The following is a 17,551-nucleotide window of genomic DNA, read 5'->3' as shown; positions in this document are numbered from 1 at the left end:
ATATCCTCCCACCCATTACCAAAAAGCATGTTAACTACTTGAGACAAAAAGAAAGACTACACCATTAGAATAAGCTTTAGTTCCTCGATCAAAATAAGAGCAAAACACCCATGAAAGAAATAAAATAAGGGTCTAAGGAATGAGATAGAAGATAATGTAATTTAGAAGCTGAGTAAGAGAGGAAATCATCATCAGACAAAAATGGTCTTAAAAGCATTTTGACATGTAAAATAATCACATGGTTATTTGAAATGTACATGTACATTAATATCTAAAATAATGACATCTAATTCATAATTTTGCAGCAAACCCTCTGTAACTCCCAGGAAGACCCCCGACCCTGCAGTCCCAGTTTTGAAGCCACCTGTCCACAGCAGGTAAGATATTCAGAGACTAAAATCAGCCAATGGCAATTCCAAATCAGCTCATCACAATGCACACACACATCTGCCGACATGAGCAACTCACAGTTTATAATGGATGACAGCGCTCAAAGGATCTTTTGGCTGGGGTGAAATTCTCTAGATTACTTTGTGAGGGATGATGCGCCTATAACCACAAATCAGATTGCACTGTGCAGACTTTTTCTTTTCCTCTTGTCTCCTGAGAACACAGAAGCGAGCATATCCCCGAGGGTGCTCGAAGCACAGTTGTGACAATGTTGTTGAGGTTATAGCGAACATCTACGCTTAAAGCAATATGCCGACCTGAGGAAAACTATGCATGCTGTCCTACTCCCACCCTCTAGCTCTTCAGTGCTAATTCACAATGACAGGCTGATATAATGACTTGATAACCATGAAGTCTGTCAGGTTAATCAGCAGGCTAAAAGGACACCGTTTGCATATTGATTGATTACTGTAACATGTTATTTTCATTCTGTATGGCAAAGCCAGGCACAGCAGATGTCTCCCTGTAGTCCATCAAAACACGCCGGCTGTTTGTTAGTCCTCGAGGACTTGCTCGGGGCGAGACAAACCCCACCACTGGAGGATGATGAAGGATATCAGGTAGCTCACAATCTGTCATCATCTAACTCTAAAAGCTCAGCAGCAATGGAAGGGCAACAAAAATGGAGCTTTTAGCAGACACTTACTGCCGAATTCCAATTGAACCAGAAACCAAAAGGATATTTGAGGATCAGTAATGTTTGAACTCTCTCTCTATCTGCCTCCCTCCCACTCTCCCTCTCTCTCTCCTCTCAAATTCATTCAAGGCCTTTTCTCCCTCCGGGCTTTCCTCACATGGCCATTTCACGTGGGAGTGTATCAGAGTTCTTTCTATGACTGTATTAACTTTGGCCTTCAGAAAGAGCTCTCTCTCTCTCTCTCTCTCTCTCTCTCTCTCTCTCTCTCTCTCTCTCTCTCTCTCTCTCTCTCTCTCTCTCTCTCTCTCTCTCAAAAAAAAAAAAAGAAGACAAAAAGGCTTCGCCTGCAGATCAGTTAATCATAAGCTGTAGCCCACTTTGCCATTTTGAAGTGCACTTGCCAATGAGATTCAGCATGGTGTGATGGAAAACCTCCCTTTGCTGCTGCAATTCAGTGCACTGTTGATTCCTAATCAATCTTGTTTTCTGTAATTCTAACAGAACACTTTGTATTGATAGGGAGTACCTCCAATCTCCCTGAATATGTAGATTTTTTTTTTTCTGCAGGTGATGTCAGACTTTCTGCCACATCAGCCTGTGCACTGGCAGCCTCTCTTGTTGATTTGCTAATACACACTAGCTGGGATTAGATATGCAATAACTGGCAGCCTGTGCACTAATAGGAAGATCTGGCTGCTCATGAGGAATAACAAAGTTCATAGAATAATAAGCTTGAGCCATGGGGCATGTTAACAGGGGTTGGGAAAGAAAAATCTGTCAGTGCGTCGGAGCATCCATCACTCCATCACCGCTGATTGCAGTGAGAGGCGTGATGCTGCACAGCTGGCTGACTGTCTATAAAACAGCGACTTCTTCATGCTGAGGACTCCAACGCGGATAAGATATTTGTAAAGGATCCCACAGATTAATGAGTGGATGGATGAATTTCCACACTTGATAAATGAAAAAAACAGTGAGATTTAACATTTAGGTCTTACGTGATGCCCCAAAGGTCCTCCGAGGTCCCTGGATTCAACAACCACGGCTCCAAACGCCCTTGCTCATGCAGGCTGTTTTTTTTTTTTTTTTTAAAAGAGGTGATTTAGCTCCCAAACTACTCATATAGGTCACACTGATGCTCTGATTGTACAATCTCTCGCTCAGTGGGGAAGATAAAGGGAAAACAAACTTTGATTCATTCTAGACCTGCAATCGATGGGACTTGTCTGTGAAGTGGATCAATAGTGCCTCTCTTTGAAATCAGCAATCACATCAGCGGTGAATTTAAAAAGCGTAATTAGGAACAGCGTTCTTAAACATCCTGTATTGACGTCTTCTTTGGTATGGAGAAAGGCACCATTCTGCATCATTAACTTTGTATTATTGCATGATGGAGCCTGGTGCTGCTACTTCCCCACCTGCTGGACTCAGAGCGCTGTGTGTGATTGGGCTTTCAGACCAAATTCTCCCCTCTTTCACTTGCTGATGATGGGGGAAGTGAAGCTTGCAGCCCTAAATTGGCTGGAGTATTATAATAAACCCAGTCCGATCTGGAACCCAGGCCGTGGCGTTATCCTTCACAATGCTTTATATCTGAACTGTTTGTGGAGTTAAACTTGTGTAATTTTCTCTCTCATCATCTTATTTGATTACTTTTGTGCAGGTTCTAACCTGACAAGATATGGCTGCAAGCACACATTCTCCAGCATTCCCATAACTTGCCACAATATGCAGTGCTGTCCATCTGTCTCTCTCTGGTAATAAAATGATATCAATACTGTGGAGAGGGCAGGTGGGTGGTTGAAATTGAGTAATTTATTTTAGTTGTCACAGAAATATAAGTGTTTGATTAGGGAGCTATACACATCAGGCTGCACAAATAGAACCTTTCATCAAATCACAAAGCATGTGACACTATTGACCGTGGAGTCTTCTCCCTGGGTTTTATCTTTCCCAACAAGATTCATAATACAATATGTGAAGAGCACAATGATGCAAAATGCAAGAGCAATACAACCCAAAAATCCTGTGCCCGTGTACCAGATGAGTATTACATTTGGGCCAGTAAAATGCATAGACAAGCTGGATTTTTTTAAAAAGGTAAACAGAAGATGTTGATGCAAGAAAGAATGATTGGTAACCATATACATGACTGAATGTGTTAGAGATTTGTGACATCCTTGACACTAATTTGGTGGTTTCTCAGTGGGGTTTTTTGGTCTGTTCACCCAAATCACAATATTTTCCCCACATACCCCTAGTGGTACAGAGCCATGCAGATGGTGTCGGTTTTAAATGCTTTCAAAAAACACGGTCACCGACCCAAAAAAATGGAAGTAAATTGATTTTTTGGTATCCCTGCTAACTACACAAGTGATTTAGGCTTCATGTTCTGGTTTGCAGGCAACATTTGGCATGTTGCTCAAAATAATATACATACAAGTGATCTTTATCAATGTTACTTTTGGAGAGATAAGGAAAAACTTGAATGAGTTAGAATGAATGCAGATGCTTCCTTAGGGCACACTGGCTCACTGAATACAAGATTAGACTAGATTGATGAGTATGAAAATTATGTGAATAGGCCCTGGCCTTCACAGCCACCAGGTCATCTCAGCTGAACACCTATGGGAGATTCTAGAGCAAAATGTTAGACCTTCATCTTCATCATCATCATCATCATCAAAACTCAAATCATCTATCATCTCGGAGAATCTTGTGATGCTAAGTACCTTATTAAGACATGTTTAGGTTTTTTTTCCCATTATTAAGCCCATTATTGCTTACTAAATGCTACATCATTACTTTATTACAACCCAAGAATTCATCATACACTCTCATCTTCAAAGGTTGGGATAATTGAGTTTCGTCTTCTGTGCAGCTGTGTGTGAATCATGAGGGGAACACAGTGTTATTGATCTTGAGAACATTGACTTTTCTGTCATTTGTCTGTCTAAGTGCAATGAGAAGAATTACTAATTGTTAAAAACAAAACAAATTGTAGAATATATCTCAGGTTTTGGGTGAACTTTAAATTGCACTCACATTAAATTTGTGGAAGAGGTATTCAGGTCCTAACAATATCACAATGTATTCCTTTACAAGTAAAAGACCTGTATTCAATTTTGCCTAACTAAAAGTATGGAAGTATTGTTGGCGAAATATACTGAAAGTACAGTACTCACTATCCAGAATGGCCTCTTTCAGAATATTAAATTTGTATATATGATATGATGGGATTATTATTTTATTATTATTATTATTATTATTATTATTATTATTAGTGCATTAACATATAGGCTAAACAGCATTTTGATGTCATAACTAGGCAAGGTGGAGCCAACTAATAACATCTCTGTCAAATCAATCTAGCAGAGTAAAAAGTACAATATCGACCGCTGCAATGCATCAAAGGGAGATCTAACCCATATGTTTTGGTCATGTCCTAAATTTAGACAATATTGGATTTTTAGTCTTTGAGATTTTAAACTCAGCTTTTAAATTAAGAATTCAGCCCAACCCAATAATGGCTCTGTTTGGAGTCAGAGGTGACGACTCCCAAATAACTAAAAATAAAGAGAATTCCCTGGCTTTTGCCACTTTAATAGCTAGAAGAAGAATTCTCCTAGAGTGGAAATCACACAATCCACCTAATATGTCATCATGGCTTAGTGATCTAAGGATGTTTCTAAAAACTGAAAAACTTAAATATTTTCTCAGGGGATCAACCAGAACATTTTACAAAAAATGGGACCCTTTAATAAACTATTTTGAAAAGAATATACTCCTCCCTCTTTAAAGTAATTTGAGGACCCCTTTTTTTTAATTTCTTCTTCTTATTTATTTATTTATGTTTGTGCTTCTGGGGTTGTTGTGTTGGGATGGGAATCTGTATGTGGAAAAATTGAAAAATCAAAGCCTTTAATAGTGTTTGTCACTGAATATTTTCAATGTACCTTGTTCTGATAAAAGAAAAACTACAATATCTCCCTTTGAAATATAGTAGATTAGAAGTAGGATAAGTAGAAATACTCAATTTAAGTGCTTCCAAATTGTACATAAGTACAGTATTTGACTAAATATGTTTTGTTACTTTCCAGCTCTGGTCACATTATTTGCAAAGCTGATTTAGCACCATAACACCCCATGAAATTATCAGTATTTTTACTATTATTTTGCTAGAGTTTTGCATGTATTTTGATATTCTACAGCTGGCACAATGATTTAACATGTTATTTCACCAATTTCACCTCCCACTTGGCAAACCTCCTACAAATATTTAGACGTCCAATTAAATTTCACACTGACTGTACCTTTAAACCGCTCGGCTGTCCTGCGTAGCGCACATCGCAGTCTGGAACGGTCCCAGTTACTGCGCATGCGCCAGAAGTTGCTGCCGCAGACAGCAGCAGCCAGCCAGCAGTGATTCGGCAGCGCAGGGCAACGGGAGAAAATCTGTCTGTTTTAAACCATGGCGACGTACTAAACGATGCCTTTCGCAGAGGTAAACGGAGAGTAAGTAGTTGTATTTTGATAACACGGCTGCTGCCCGACACTGTGTGACATCCTCTCAAATTGTGGCATACATATTAGGAAAGCTTACGAAGGCAACAATGGGACTGTGTATGTTTCAGACTGGCTGGCTAGGTTAGCTAGCCAGGAGCCTAGGCAGTCAGCTGGCACACTGACTGGCAACATGCAGGTTTATAGCTACTGTGCTGGTCCCCTGTATTGTCTGTATAGCTACTGTAAACCCTCGCGGCTTAACTGTCTTTTATGAGGCAACCATGTTTATTCAGGCACTAAAGGAGCCGTACATTCTTGTTCAAAGCTGGTGTTACCTGAATGAAACTGTGCTTGTGTAGTAGAGCTGTTAAGCTAGTTGTTTTTTTGCATTATGACAACAACCAGTGAGGATTAAGCAGAGCTCCCTTTGCTTGCCAAATCATCATCATGATTACATCTTCATCATTATGATTTCCATGAACATGATGCAGATAGTTCTGTGTCACCCCTCAAAGAGAAATGATAAGTTCCTTTCCTGGAAGAAGCCAGCTGCGGATGAAGTTATATTATGCTATTCAAAGTATGGTATATATGTCGCTAAGTTGTCAACCACTGCTAGTATCCGATATACTCGTATAGACATGCATACATATATCCATATTTAGAGTGTCAGTCGTGTTCACTTGTGATACAAACGTTGTGTGAGCTCCTCGCTCGCAGCGTGTCTGCAAATAGCACCTCTCAATTTAAAGGCAGAGGAAAGTGTTTCCACCTGCAAAGGCAAGTGTTAAAGGTGATAACAAAAGGTTGACGTCACCGGGCTCATCCTGATCCTGCCGCACAACCTCGACCGCTGAGGAGGTGGAGGAGGAGGAGGAGGAGGAGGAGGAGGAGGAGTAGTTTCAGAGGAGGAGAGCAGCTTTTTGCCATAGCGTCTAATGCTTCGTGTCTGGAAGGAAAAGGTCTGTCTCTGATCAAATTTCAGGTAACCTAAGGGCACACTTAACTAATGGGATCCTATCGATGTTTCACCCCCTCCAATCCTGATCTTTACACGGCGGAATGTTAATGTTGCCACAGCCTGTCCGTGTTGTCTTTGGCCGCTCTGAGTCTGGCTTTATTGTTGTAGTCGGTCTATAATGTCATGGAGCTTGACGGATATGATTAAAAAACCGCAGTAAAGCAACCCTCCTGTGACTGACTGGACTATGGAAGTGATCGGGTTTACTCTGCACATGGTAAGATGACAAAACTGAGTAATGTCGAGACATGAAAACTGTTTAGTCTACATTTGCATGACAATTTTTCAAATAAATCTGTCGTTATGTTAAAGAAGCCATTCTATTTCCTTTACATTAACAAAGGTGACACTGTCTTGTTAATGGCAGCAGGGAGGATGTGCTCAGTGATATCCTGTGCTTACTCAAACAAGATCCTTGACATTACTTGCCCAAAAGTGCAGTTTGGCAATGTAGCTTTCTACCCCTACATTTTCCAAAGAGCAGATAATTAAATTTCAGACCTTGTTGTCTGGGAAACTCAGGCCCCTAGACTCCCTGCAATTATCGTGTAGAATGAACCCTTTTTGCATTGGGGTGCTATCTGTCCCAGCACAATGAAGATTAATTAGGTCCTAAAAACAAATGACTGCTAAGCCTCTTCCCATCTGTAAAATGCAGTCCGCTTCTAATGACAGCATTCTGACAGTTGTAGAAGAATGAGAATTTGCTTCAAAGGTACCATGAGATATTGTGACAACAGTAAATGTATAGATTTTGCAGTAGCTTACAGCGTAGTATCAGAAAAGAAAGTATGTATGTATTTACTTTTATTGACGTCTGATTTGTGTGTTAGATCTTACTTCTAATGGCAGCAGATAAGCCCAAATGTCAGGAGCATCTGGTTAGTTTGTTCATGTCCTGCTGGTCAGCATTGTAGAAAATTACAGCGTCGCGCCAAATTGAAATACCACTTGAATGCATGTGTTAATTAGATCTCTGCATGGCTTTTCAAAGTGTCTCTCCTCCTTTGCCAGTGAGTCATGTGCTGACTCTTTGACCTGTCACCGCAAACCCAGAGTCTTTGCTGAGGGCAACTTGACAGGAAAGCAAGTTGCTTTGTTTTTTTTTCTTTTCTTTCAGCCAACCGCTGACAGATATATTGGGACATATTGATTTACATTGTGGGCAGAGGAGCGTAATTACCTCTAAAATACTTGTTTAGCGTCTTGGCTGCTATAGCCTCTCAGTCTAGCGTTGCCTGTAGACGATGTTACACTACTGCAGAAAAAATACATATCGTAGAGAACATACACACCTACGTATTTAAGGTACATTTTAAAGTAGACTAGTGAGTAGAGTTCAGTGTGAATGTAATATGCGCGCCCACACAGTTTTCTAGATACTATCCTCACTGTATCAAACGTTCTTGTGAGCAAATGGCAAAGCAGATATTAGTGAGTGATAATTGGTTTCACAGAGCAAAATCAATCATTCTGAGCACCTTACTCTGAATCCCGGGTTTTCTGTGTTGCAGAAGGTTCTCCACGTGACAGCCAAATGATCTGATTCCCAACATTAGGCTCATCTCAGACAGCAGTAATAAGAGGATAACATCAAAGCTCTGCTTTATTTCTTAGAGACTTCATAGCAAGACTATGAATAACAGATCACAAGGTACAAAGAGTGAACCAGAGAACTTGAGCACATTTTTTTATGTTTCAGCTGTTGTTGGGATTCACAGGGTGCTCATTAAAATACATTGATTAGTAACAATCCTGATTCTGTGATTGTTGACTGTGAAATGGCTCGACTAACCAGCACATTTTTTGATGCAATGCTTTTCTGTGCTGGAATGAGCCACTTGGCTGAGGCTCATTTTGGTTTATTCAAAGCCAGTCATTTGATGTAGCATTTTAGAGACGGTACTTGAATTGGAAATGTGTAACGGTACGCTCTTCTCAATGCAATCCATTTCTTCCTTTCATATTCCAGCGGGGGCTTGTGTATGTTAAATCACTTGCAGGTGTTGTCTGGGAATTTGATGTGCATATCAGATTTTTATTTTCCTCACCCCAGTAGTTTTAGATTGAGCTGCATTTGTTGAATATCATCCATTTGCTAAATGAGGCTGACCCCCTGTCCCGGACAGCAGGGCAGAGACATCCCAGGTACCAATAATGTGCCAGCCGGCTCCACCTTTCAATCCTCCAGTCACCAGGGCAGCTGTCAGCCGATACTCAGCCACCCACCACTTGGAGAGACGTTCTGTGAGGCCACCCAATGTCGTCTTGGCTGTAAGAATCTGTTTTCAGACAAAAGGCAGATGTTTGGTTTGTGTCAAAGTCAGCAGACCCAGTGTGAGGGTCAAACGCAGGCCACGCTGGCAGTTGAGAACTGGGACCACATGATGCATCCAGTTAAGGTGTTTACTAGGACATCCATGGGCAACTTCTGGATACCTCTGAGAACAAGGGACTGACCTGCAGGGCTCAGGCTGTGGGTTAGCTGGGATGGTATTTAGTTTTGTTCACATGGGTTGTCTTATGTTGTGCTTAATGACTACAGGCGCTAAGCCTGATTTTAAGATACACTTTGTGTCTTTGTTTGCTGAATTTTTGTGTTCTTTGTGACTTTTTTTCTTTTGCATGGATTTGCATGTTAGCCGGCAGGTCCAATTAGGGCAAAAAAGCCCTACTCTTGCTGGGTAGTTTGCGTAATCAGAAAACCCGAGGCTTAAAGCCAGGGAGTGCTGCAACCTGAAGTTACAAACCCCAAGACCAAAGGGCTTTCTGAAATTGTTGTGTCTTCAGCTTGAGGGCAATCAGGAAAGAATCTAAGCCTCCCGGTGACATTCACGGCAAAAACAGCAGTCATAGCAGCAGGAGGAACAAGGCTTGGTTTAGGCCAGCATCTGTCTGATCAGGCTTGTCGGAGGTACTGGAGACAACAGGGTTCTTTATCCACCTCCATCACACAGGAACAGCAGAAGAGTAGGGCAGATACCGTTATCCGTTTATGGCACAAGATAAGGCCGCCTCAATCGGATCACTGACCCTCCACTGACACTCTCCACCACCAATACCAACCCTCTGTAATAGGAGGTTGCCAGGCGAGTCCCACATCACTCTTAAGTAATCCTAATAGACGCCATTAGGATGTCTGCGGTTATTGCTGCAGTTTTCCAACGTCCATGCCAACTGTACATATCTCGGGCATCATTAGCCACCACCGGAGAGGCTCTGAGTCTGACCCGGTCTGCAGGGTCAGAAAGAATGCCACAACAAAGCACCAGTAAAGCTGTAGGGGATATCAAGTGGAGGGGATAGAGGGAGAGTGAGCTCAAAGTGCCATAGTTGGTGCAGACATTAGATAAGGCTAAGCTACCAGAGGATTATAGAGGGAGATGTAAAATGCTGTTGGCTAATTGGGCTTTATTTTTAATATTTCAGAGAGTTCATTAGAGACTAAATTGGTTGAGGATTTCAGCTCAGGCTGTAGACTAAGAGTCTGTTTGGAACAGGATTTACAACCTGAATAATGGCAGATCATTTTTTTGTTAATGCCTTGTCATTGAACACAGGGTATAGTGTTTGGAGAAATGTTACTCTTCAATACCAGAATTTCAGTTATGTTACATGGTTGCATTTCACAGTTATTGCCTAACTGTAAGCCTAGTTATCTTACATTCTCTGACTATTCTGAAAGTCAAAATCCCAGTGTTTTATTCTCTTTCCAAGAGAGTAGCTCTGTGAAATTGGTAATAAAACATAGTTGTTGTTGTTTTTTTACTCTGTAACCTTTGGCAAGACACAATAACCCGAAAGATGGAGTTATATTCTCCGAAATGACTAAGCAGTGAGTGTTTGTGAAGCCCTGACAAAGCAGTCAACGCTCGGAGGCTTGCTTTGTTAAGAGCTTTGCTGGGGAGGGACGGAGGCTGAGGCGAGCGGTCAATGCACGGCACTTTGCCATGACCCTCCTCAGTTTATCAACTCGCACCACTTCTCCAGGCCTCAGTGTGTGGGTGTGTTTTTTCTGTGTGCGTGCGGCGTACTGGAGATCGAGCGGCGCTTAGAATGGGGCCCTTTTATAACCTCTTAACCCTCTGGTCCTGTTTGCTGCCATTGTTGGCCACAGTGAATGGTATCTCCATGCCTTGAAAAGTAACCAGATGACATTCTTCCTGTTGTTCAAAAGGGCCCAGGGTTGTGTTGTGAAAAGCGGCTGAAAGGATAGGCGAAGACTGTGACCTTCAGTGGCTAATCTCTGGCATGTCATTCGGTGCCTGTTTGAAGCGAATGCAGACCTTTCTCACTGATTGCAACGTACCAAGTCAAACAAGGCAAACAATTCCTATTAGGTTTTCAACAGTTACACTCGGAAAACAGTCAAGTTAGTTTTTTTTTTTTTTTATGTAACCTCCACTATAAAGGAACCAGAGAGTGTTTTGTAGCGGCTGAACTGAATCGTTATTCCAGACAGGCAGTGTGTCTGACACCTACATTGTCCAAACAGTCTCTCCAGCCTGTGACTGAGCCCTCTGTACACAGACCTGTGGCATCAGCAGCCCCTCTGTACTGCATGCCGAAATACCGCCGCTGCTGTGAAAGCAGTGGGGATGAAATGCACTTAATGAGACAGTAAACATCGGTGCAGCTCTCAAACTAGCTTACGTTGTTTATGTCTCCTCTCTGGTGTATTTGCTGTCTTCAGCTGCCTGCTTTTTCTGGAATGTGCAGAGATGCAATTGTCGCTCTGTGGGGGGGAGGGGGGGTGATGCGATGCTGGCTGTAATCACAGTTCATAGTTCAACTCTGTAGTTGGACTCAGTTGAGCAGCAATAGGACAGGAGTCGCATTATTCTCCTGAGCTAGAAGCCCACACTTGACAATACTGTTTGTGTGCATTGATATGATCGTAACAGGGTTTTTATTATGAAGATTGTTGGTCACACAGTAGGAGGGTGTCTCCCCCCCCCCCCCACATTAATAGGTTTAAAAGGCGCTATTTAAACTTTGAGCCACAACGTTTCTGCCAACACACAAAGATTAACAGCCTTCACAGCATTATACAGTGTTGCTACACAGTTGTACAGTTTTATCTAACGTCGTGACTCTCAAAACCCCCTTTAAACAGATGCTTTTAGTCTACACTGAGAACGAGTCTTTACCATTAATGTGTTCAAGGGGATTTGCTTTTCAGCACCTTAGAATACGCTTTACTGGCATCGAGCTGTCTTTGTGGCTGTGTAAATGATCTCTGAGAGCAGGTCTTTGGGTGAGAACAGCATTTTCTCCCTGCCTCTTGTGAATAGCACTTCTGCTTCCTGTGTTCACACTGTGCCACCTGTATGGGGTTAAGATTGGGGTCAGGAGTCTGTTGTCTGGGGCCCCTTTTTCAGGAGACGGTTGTGCTGGGGACTGACGTGAAAAAGAAAAGCTGTCAAGTTTTTACGGGCCTCTTTTGTCAGACATCTTTCAACGATAAATGATTGGCATATCTCCTGCCATTTCCCCCTTTTGTTTGCGACCGCAAATAATGGAAATTGACCATTATGTGTGACGTGTTTGCAACCTGCGTGCGCGTGGAAGTGCGCGCACATGAAAGTGCGAGGTTGTTTACAAAGGAAGCATTGAATCAGAAAAGGAAAATGCCAACTTTTATCATGCTACTGCACAACCATTTTGCATTAGTCAGAAAAATATCCCCTGAAGTAGTGTAACATCCGCAGAATGTGATTGAGATAGAGAGGGAGACGGGGTGGGGGCAGAGGAAGAAGGGTGGGCCGCAATTTGAAAGGCATACTTGAAAGTGCTCGTGTGTAAAGAGTCCTGAGGCAGGTCATGTTGCTGTGTGACAGAGAAGCATTCGTCTTGCTCTGTATCTGACGTCCCAGGGTCTCATTGCGAGGGTATTGCCCGCTGCCAGTAGCCCCCTCACCCCCATCAAGGGACCAGGTGCTGCTTCGATCTGCTCTGGCATGGAAAGACAGCGGATACGCTGGTGGTGGGTTTCACGGTTATTAGGATAAAAATCACAGATGTCACCAACAGCTCTCTCACTGTATACATCTCAGCCGAGTGTGTACGTATACTGTAAAGTTTGCAGTCCTAGACCCAAAACAAAGAGATATTTCATCATTACGGTGAATTTGGATGGTGCACTGCCCGATGGATAGTTTGTTGGTGAGAGACGCGGCTCATTTAGTCTACTTTGTGTCGAGCGCCATTGTACTCTTGTCCTGTGCTGTTTAGCGAGCCTTGCGGCCCTGACAGATTGCCATCCCGATGGGGAGATTTACCCAGCCAGCACTGCCAATGGCACTGACACCATCATTAGGCTTTGATCAGCTGCAGTCTGCAAGGGGAAGAAGAGAGAGTAATATTCTTGATCTAATTACTAGGAGACATTTCAGGCAGTGTAATGTGTGATTTAACCTCTTGTCAGAGGCTATAAAAGGAAGCTGGGTTAATCTTCCTGGCAACCTCTTTTTCCACGCAGGGGAGAGTGCCTTTTTAAATTTCCTTTTCCCATGAAGCTTGTGAAAGAACCAGCACGCCAGTGCGGTATGCCAACACGCGGCGGCTGACTTTCTACGTGAAATCTTTCAAGGCAAGAGTTCTCTGACCTTTCAATGTTAGCAACAGCTGGTTCGCAGGAACTCATGTGCTATGTGCATTTGGAGAATTGCAAGTAGAACCAAAAAGCTGTCCTTTTGACTTCCGTGTGCTCCCTCCAAATGGATTGTTTTGCAGCCCCCTTTGTGTCTCTCTCTCTGTCTCATTCTTTCTCTTTTTCTTTCTCTCCCTCACCATCACCACCCACACACTGCAGCATGATGAGTGCAGGAGGCTTGATTGAGCAAATAGATTGTAAGCGCAATCGAGAGGTTTGGGTTAATCAGTCAAACATAGTTAAACAATTCTTTGGACACGGAGGGATTAGTCTTGCCTGCGTTGAGCTCATCAGAGCCCATTCTCCCCAGCGCTGGCTGGGCTTTTAGGGCCAAGGGCCACGGCCTCTCTGGCTCCATGGAGAACCACACACGCACCCCTCAGCATGCTCCATTGCCTCTGAATGCCCCACCACTCTTCTCTCCCTTTGTTGCGCAGTACAATTGGAATGATGGATTAGCAAATTAAATGCAGACCTTTCTATTCATGGCCACCCTTGCTCAAAGTCTCATTCACGGGATCTATCACACACCTACTTTTAAAATGGGCACCATGTTCACTTCATGTCCTTAAATTCCTTCAGAAAAGTGTGTATTTTGCCCTTTAACGCATTCTTAAAAACCAAGCCCCTCAACAATAAAGGCTTTTCTGAACCTTTTCTGCAGGATGACTTCCTGTACATTTTCTTCCCCTTTTTATTCAAGTGCTGGTCACACTGATAGGAAATGGCCCTGATATGATGATGTGTTGGCAAGCTCCAAGTGCACAGGTGCAGCCTGGCTGAGCCTGCTCTAAATTACCTGTGTCATTGTCTCCTCCGTGTTCCTGAGAGCAGAGCACCCACCTGCCCGACCCACGTTCCCTTTTAGAAACCTGTGATCCTCTTTGTGGTGCCCTTTTACTTTTTCAAATACCATTCTATTTCTTCCCCAAGTTAGATGTTTTATTTTCAATTCTTGTTCACTCACTAATATTACTTGGTATTGTATAGTGCTGGGCAGTATGACCAAAAATTAGCATCACAGTATTTTTTTAAGATTCTGGCGGTTTCACGGTATATCACGGTTTTTCTTTTCTTTTGCTTGACTGGTTTATAGTGGCTTATTTTACTGTCAGTATTCACTACTGTCAGAATATAAAAAAAAAAACGTTTCAATGTCGTCATGTTTACTAAACGTTTTGATTACTAAAGGTTTTCCTTTATTACAACATTATACAATAATGTTATATGAAGGAGAATGCATGAAACAATTACAGAATCTAAATTATTTTTTTATTGTGCAAAATACAAAGTAGTAAAATGCACTTAAATTAAATAAATACACGTAACAACTTTAACGTGCTTCCTTTACAAAACAAAGTAGTTGTGAGATTGCTGTTTTAAGCACTACCTTGACCACAGGTAACGTCAGGTTGTTGTAGAAAAGTGGGCGTAGCCCCGCTGTCAGGTTGCTTCGGTGTTAATAACGTTAGTGGTTTGGCGGAAGTATTTCGGCAAGACATCTTAAATCCAGTGTTTTAATCATTGCTCGTAACCCGTCTTTCTCGACGGTCTGTAGCGGGACCGGAGGTGGATTGTTATTGCGTTCATTGGGTTGCTCCGCTGCATGCTTGAGGTGACAGGTCTTAACGTTAGCACGGCCGAGCGAAGCCTTCTTTTTCGACTGTATTAAGCGGGACCATGGCTTTGGCTAGGTGGACAGTGATAGTTTGTGATCTCGATCCACAGTTTGCTTTTTCTGTCGTAGGGAGTTCCTCTAGCGAACACGTCTTGAAGTGACATTTGGCTCGACTTTTCTTTTGCTTTCCCTTGTGTTACCTGCTGATGTGGAGGGCGCTGACCTTAACTTCATACGTTCTTGATATTCCAAGACGTGCTTGCGGCTACGGTGGTGGAGCAAATTGCTCGCGACAACTTTAGCCCGACACGACAACACTTGCATAAAATGGTTGTTTGGTCGACGTTGGATTTTTTTGAAACCAAAAAAACTCCAAACAGACACAACAAGTTATTCTGTGTCATCATGTTCTACTAGTTCTGCAGCTTCGATTTCAGAACTTTCAATGTCTATCCTATCCATCTTCACCGTAACGTAACACCAGAGCACTACTGTTTACCCTCAACGCGCCTCGCAGTCGCACCATGCGTGTTTTAGAAGTGCAACATTGAAAAGGGTCCCATCTGAAACAGTGTCACGCGGCGCTGCGTAGCGCTCCGAACGTTGTAATCAAATACACCAGTATGGCGGTATATTAAAAAATTCCTATCATAACAAAAATATACACCGGTATTCGGTGTGAATCAGTATACCGCCCAGCACTAGTATTGTGCAGTAATAGTTACTATGACGTTTACATTTATTTGATTTGCTACTTTGTTCTACCACTGTTTTAACCCACAGCACTTTGTTGCTTCTGGCGATGCTATCTTTGAATCTTAATGTCACATTCGCAAAAACCTCTGCTCAGCTGTTGTAACTGCGGTGAGGTTAGGCTGTAGATCAACAGAAAAATAGCCAGCTACTATTTTAATAACTGATTATTTGTTCAAGTTGCACAAAACAAACTAGTTGCAGCTTCTTAACTGTGAGAAATAGCTGCTTTTCTCTGGCTTATTTGTTATTACTGAATACCTTTTGAATTTTGGAGTGTTGGCCGGCTGTTGTGACTGCGGTGAGGTATGTTCAATCCATCAATAGCGAGTATTTATCTTCTAACGTTAATCATATAGTGGTATTTTCTTAACATTGTGAAATCTTATGTTTGGAATTATGGAGAACTTGTGATAGATTTTGATATCGGAGGAATAAGTTTTGGTCAATGTTGTAGACCAGCCCTATATATATTCAGCATCCATGTTACAAAGGACTCTTAGGTTATCTTACTGGTTTCCCTTCAGTGCAGCCCAAGTTTGATTCTGTATTTCAAAGTTCAGTTTTTAAGCCCAGGTTTCCATTTTTTGTGTCTGTTTCCCACCAAGCAAATAACACAGGCCCCTGCTATCTCTTCCCCCGTTTCCCTTTTCCCTAGTCCCCTCCTCCAGTGGAGTGTATGTATGTGTGGGGATTGCTGTGCTCTGTAGAGACCCCAATTAGCAGGACCAGCAGGCCTCCTGAAGGTCACTCCCAGAGCTTTGGTGTGAGAACAGAGGAGGTCTGGGCCGGGCAGCAGCGGCTCTGAGAGTGACGGGGCTGAGACTCTCAGCCGGACCCAGGAGTTCTAACACAATAACCACACTTTCTTAAAAGCAACAGCAGTTTGCATATTCTCCATTTTTGCATTGCAGAGTGTTGGCAAAAAGTGGCTCAGGATTTTTGCTAAAGGTCAAGTGTTCTCGGCGGACTGTCGTAGAAGACTGTGGCCATGTCTGAGCGATCCATTTGTCATTAGCTCCAAAGTCCCCTACTTCATCAGCCCGTGTCGGGTGTCTGCTATCTCGGCCTGATTGATGGCTCTGTCCTTATTGCAGGGAACGAGGGTCGATGGCAAAAAATTTGCTGCTGGGTGCATTAATGCTGTGCTCAATGGCGTAGACCTTTGAGCATGCCTCATCAGTCTTGAATCATTGGACGGCCGCAGGAGATCTGTATGAGCAGGCATGATGCAAGAAAGCAAGAGTGAGTGAGCGATAGGAAAAGGAGTTTTATCATCTGGGCTAACTATTACTCATATGACTCTATCTCACTGGTACAGGCCAGAAGAAGAGATTGAATATTTTAAGCTAATCTTTCGTTGATATTTAACCATGAACTATTTGATCAAAGAATAAGTAACCAAGATAACAAATCTGACCAGGCATTTGATGCTAGCTTTCGGTATTTGACAGTTTTCGATACTCATTTGCAAAATAAACACTTTTTGGTCTGTGTCTAGACATATTGAGGTTAAATATCCAGCCATTGTGGAATTCTGAATTTAATCTCAATCCACCTAAACTGGTTGTCATAACTGGGGTCATGGGCAAAATATGGATAAAACCTAAATAGTTTTGACATCCCAAAATTTCAGTGCTAATGAGCTGCTAAATCAGTAATTGCATAATCATGAATAGCGCTGAGGTTGTTGTGTGACATTTGGCTTGTTTGCTTTGGTATTGTAGTTGATTTTGTATATTAAACCAGTACCTGTGTAGGAGTAAAAATCGTTGTGCCATGACAACACCAGTACACACCAACAGTATGTGTAGGCTCATAGTCCGACAGGCAGACAGACGGAGGGCCCTGCGAGCCTGGGAGGGCCAGATGTTCCCATGCAGGCACAGAGGTGCGATGTTTGCCATGCCG

At 42.6% G+C, this 17,551-nt stretch overlaps 1 protein-coding gene across 4 annotated transcripts in view; it reads left to right on the top strand.

The window, feature by feature from the left end:
* The first annotated feature begins 5,448 nt into the window (after positions 1–5,448).
* The window catches only part of fam222ba (family with sequence similarity 222 member Ba), a 31,925-nt gene continuing 19,822 nt past the window's right edge, over positions 5,449–17,551 (top strand). The window contains exon 1 of one of the 4 annotated variants that reach the window (XM_039777421.1): positions 5,449–5,591. The gene's annotated coding sequence lies outside the window, so the exon portion shown is untranslated. The other 3 variants (XM_039777419.1, XM_039777422.1, XM_039777420.1) reach the window with 3 other exon arrangements.

Source organism: Perca fluviatilis, chromosome 16 (genome assembly GCF_010015445.1).
Source record: "Perca fluviatilis chromosome 16, GENO_Pfluv_1.0, whole genome shotgun sequence".
In the NCBI taxonomy this organism is placed as follows: domain Eukaryota; kingdom Metazoa; phylum Chordata; class Actinopteri; order Perciformes; family Percidae; genus Perca; species Perca fluviatilis.
Note: the sequence above shows the minus strand (reverse complement) of the source record. Positions and strands in the feature narration are given on the sequence as shown.